The following is a 3,662-nucleotide window of genomic DNA, read 5'->3' on the forward strand; positions in this document are numbered from 1 at the left end:
AATCATATTACATGAACAGTGTGATGTAGAGTCAATCAAATGCTGTAGGATATGAGGTTGATTTATCATATGCTAATTTTTCCTCTCTTATTTTGTAATTATTTTACTCCCCAAACTTTTGACATTTATATATACAGATGAAATAATAAGAAAAAAATACACAATGTATTTACATTATTGTTTATAGCTTCTCTCATTGACTGTGCTTTTGCCTTTGTGAAAAGATCAATTAATTTAAAAAAATGGATTTTTTTTTAGGAGTGGTAGTATCTGTATATATCACAGGCATGGTTGTGTGGCTAATCTCATTCTGCCTATTGCTTAACCTCTCAGCAGCTTACTTGAACTGAGATAATAGAAGCATTGAGAGAAAGATAAGCAAGCAAAGTAAGCAGGTGAAAGAAGTCACAGACAGTAAGGATACTTCCAACTTGCTGTTAGCAGATGCAGAAAAAAATCTTCCAAATATTTGGTAATGAGTCTGGCAACAAGTGAGCTTCCCAGGTGGTGCTGTGGTAAAGAGTCTGCCTGCCAATGCAGGAAATATAGGAGTCAGGTAAGTCCCTAATTTGGGAAGATCCCCTGGAGAAGGAAATGGCAACCAACTCTAGTATTCCTGCCTGGGAAATTCAATGGACAGAGGAGTCTGGTGGGCTACAGTCCATGGGGTAGCAAAAAGTTGGACATGACTGAGCAACTCACACACACACACATACACACAGAGTTCCATGGAAATTATAGAACTAAGAAAATGAATAGGTAGATTATATTCTTGTTCTCTATTTGTGTTATCTTATATTTATTTTAAAATAAACACAAAATATTATGTGGTAATTATATTGGCAATCATATAATTATATAATTCTGTCTCCGTCTCCTCCCAAATATGGATAAATAAATGTGACAAGTGAAAGTCACTCAGTCGAGTCTGACTCTTTGCGACCCCATGGGCTATAGTCCACGGAATTCTCCAGGCCAGAATACTGGAGTGGTTAGCCTTTCCCTTCTCCCGGGGATCTTCCCAACCCAGGGATTGAACCCAGGTCTCCTGCATTGTAGAAGTATTCTTTACCAGTTGAGCCACAAAGGAAGCCCCCAAATATGGATGGACATATTTCAAATCAAAGTACTTCAATCCTACTTATATTCCACATTATCTATCAGAAGGTTATTGCAGTTTGTGTGTATGCATTAGTTGCTCAGTCATGTCCGACTCTTTGTGACCCCATGGACTGTAGTCTGCCAGGCTCCTCCATCCATGGGATTCTCCAGGCAAGAATACTGGAGTGGATTGCCATTTCCTTCTCCAGAAAATCTTCCTGACCCAGAGACCCCTGGTCTCCCACATTGCAGGCTGACTCTTTACTGAATGAGTTGCAGTTTATCCAATCAAATTCAGGTTTCCACTGTAAACAATTTTTTCCTTCTCCATTATGGGTTATTACAGCCAAGCATGACAGTCTGTGCCTATAGTTCCAGCTACTCAGGATGCTGAGGCAGGAGGACTGCTTGAGCCTAGCAGGCCTGTAGCACGCTCTACCAATAGGGTGTCTGCACTAAATTCAGCATCAATATGGTGACCTCCTGGGAGTGAGGGACCACCAGTTTGCATAAGGAGAGGGTGAACTGCCCCAGTTCCAAAATGGAGCAGGTCAAAACTCACATGCTGATCCATTATGGTTTATTATAGGGTATAAAATACAGTTTCTTGTGCTATACAGTAGGACCTCGTTGTTTATGTATTACATAGACAGTAGTTTATCTGCTAATCATTGACTCCTAATTTATTCATCCTTTGTCATTTTCCTGTTTGGTAACCACAAGTCTGTTCTCTATGTCTGTGAGTCTGTTTCTATTTTATAAATAAATTCATTTGTGTCATATTTTAGATTCCATGCATGAGTGATAATCATGTGGTGCTCATCTTTCTGATTTATGCCACTTTGTATGATATTCTCTAGGTCCATTCATGTTGTGCAAATAGCAGTTATTTCATTTTTCATGGCCTAGTAGTATTCCACTGTATATATGTACCACATCTTCTTTATCCATTCATCTCTCAATGGATATTTAGGTTGCTTCTGTATCTTGGCCATTGTAAATAGTGCTGCTATGAACATTGGGGTGCATTTATCTTTTTGAATTATAATTTTCTCCAGATATATGCCCAGGAGTGGGATTGTAGGACCACATGGTAACTCTAATGTTAGTTTTTAAAGAAATCTCCATGCTGTTCTCCATAGTGGCTTTACCAATTTACATTCCCACTAACAGTGTAGGAGGGTTACCTTTTCTCCACACCCTCTCCGGCATTTGTTATTTATAGATTTTAATCTGATGGCCATTCTAGCTTGTGTGAGGTAATACCTCATCAAACAAAATTTTAAAGAACCCTTCAAAAATACAATTGAGTCATCAAGTGATTATTCAAAATAGCCAGACAAGTACATATAACTCATAGAGACAGCTCTTAATAATTCAAAATACTATTGGTTGCTTGGCCACCAATCTTTCTTTACTAGAGGTTTATGATCACTTGATAGCCTAAGGACTTGTTTTTTTTTTTTTTTTTTTCTTTTCTTCTTCTGACTTTTAGGTCTTGATTCTTACTTTTTGTCCCATTCCTCAACTGAAGAAATAATTGTCTTTTAGATTCTTTTAACTTCCAAGAAGCAGAGACATGTTTACCTTACTTAATGGAATTTATTGTAATGATACACTGGGAAATAAGGAAGCCAGAAACAGTTTCAACACCAGACATTCAGGCCTCTAGGAGACCACAGTGTATTTTAGGATATAGTTCTTAGCTCTATCACCCTGAGACTCAGAAACTCCAGAAACCTCTTACTCCCTATTCTGCTGCTGCTGCTGCGTCACTTCAGTCGTGTCCGACTCTGTGTGACCCCACAGACAGAAGCCCACCAGGGTCCCCCGTCCCTGGGATTCTCCAGGCAAGAACACTGGAGTGGGTTGCCATTTCCTTCTCCAATGCATGAAAGTGAAAAGGGAAAGTGAAGTCGCTCAGTCCTGTCTGACCCTTAGCGACCCCACGGACTGCAGCCTACCAGGCTCCTCCATCCATGGGATTTTCTAGGCAAGAGTACTGGAGTGGCTTGCCATTGCCTTCTCTGACTCCCTATTCTACATGTCACCATTATATTATCTTGACATTACTTGCTATTTCTGGATCTACTACTTATGATACTTCTCCCTGACCTCCTCCTGGTTAAACATTAAGCTTGATCCACCCCCCGACTCCAAGGGTGGTATAGTTAATCAACATCTATTTTAAAGTGCTTTCCTAGCTCCCACAGTGGACTGATTTCTCATGGAGATTACTTGTCAGTCTAGTAGCCAACCTCTAAATGGCAGCTTCTGGGTCAGCAGCACATTCCTTGTCCACACATCAAGACCAGGGTATTAGGATACCTTCCTTATTTGTGAGTTTGTGGATTTGGAAGAACTTGAAGACTTCTCTGAGGTTGTCAATATAATTATGAAGTACGTTACTCAACCAGACAAATAAGAATGATTTCTATTTTGTTAAACATGTAGGAGAGACTTGCATATAACATCTGCAGGCATTTTGATGTCTGAGATGACTGTTTTCTAATGGTTTCCTTCAAAGCTAGTGTGGCCAAATTGTCTTGGCTTTCTTGAGT

The 3,662-nt window shown here is 39.6% G+C and overlaps 1 non-coding gene across 1 annotated transcript; it reads left to right on the forward strand.

Annotated features, from left to right (window-relative positions):
• Window positions 1-1,446: 1,446 nt before the first annotated feature.
• On the forward strand, window positions 1,447-1,737 carry LOC148774980 (signal recognition particle RNA). Its single transcript, XR_016035267.1, has one exon.
• The last annotated feature ends 1,925 nt before the right edge of the window (window positions 1,738-3,662 follow it).

Source organism: Moschus berezovskii, chromosome 18 (genome assembly GCF_049115385.1).
Source record: "Moschus berezovskii isolate FMDL1 chromosome 18, NW_MosBer_1.0, whole genome shotgun sequence".
Classification (NCBI taxonomy): Eukaryota; Metazoa; Chordata; class Mammalia; order Artiodactyla; family Moschidae; genus Moschus; species Moschus berezovskii.